Source organism: Gossypium arboreum, chromosome 7, assembly GCF_025698485.1.
Source record: "Gossypium arboreum isolate Shixiya-1 chromosome 7, ASM2569848v2, whole genome shotgun sequence".
Taxonomy (NCBI): Eukaryota; Viridiplantae; Streptophyta; class Magnoliopsida; order Malvales; family Malvaceae; genus Gossypium; species Gossypium arboreum.
In genome coordinates this window covers 64012533-64013134 of record NC_069076.1, presented here as the reverse complement: position 1 = coordinate 64013134, position 602 = coordinate 64012533, and the positions used below count along the sequence as shown (strand labels likewise).

Genomic DNA, 602 nt, shown 5'->3' with positions numbered 1-602 from the left:
TAGAGAGCATGGTGATTGAATCGATGTTATAGATGCCGGCTATTTTCGTTGGCTTTGTCCTCATAACTTGCCACTGATAGTTGTTCAGTGACATCTCCTCTATGAATTCATAGGCATCTTCCGGTGTTTTATTGTTGATGGTTCCGCCAGCAGCTGCGTCAATCATTTGTCTTGTCGAGGGATTCAGACCATTGTAGAACATTTGAACTTGCAGCCAAAGCGGTAACCCATGGTCAGGGCACCTTCTCAGTAAGTCCTTGTATCTCTCCCATGCATCGTAAAGTGTTTCTAAATCCATCTGCACACAAGAAGAGATATCATTACGCAATTTAGCCGTTTTAGTCGGTGGAAAATATTTTAGTAAAAACTTCTCGGTCATTTGTTCCCAAGTAGTGATAGACCCTCATGGTAACGAGTTCAACCACTGTTTAGCTTTATTTCTCAGTGAAAAGGGAAATAACCGAAGACGAATGGAATCATCAGAAACGCTATTGATTTTGAATGTATCGCAAAATTCAAGAAAATTCGCCAAGTGCGTGTTGGGATCTTCATCCTGCAAACCATCAAACTGAACAAACTGCTATATCATCTGAATTGTGTTA

General features: G+C 40.7%; 1 non-coding gene across 1 annotated transcript; it reads left to right on the top strand.

Moving 5' to 3' along the window:
- The first annotated feature begins 224 nt into the window (after positions 1-224).
- Positions 225-331, top strand: LOC128295683 (small nucleolar RNA R71). The gene has a single exon (XR_008286243.1). It is a non-coding gene; the product is annotated as a small nucleolar RNA R71 (small nucleolar RNA).
- Positions 332-602: the final 271 nt, after the last annotated feature.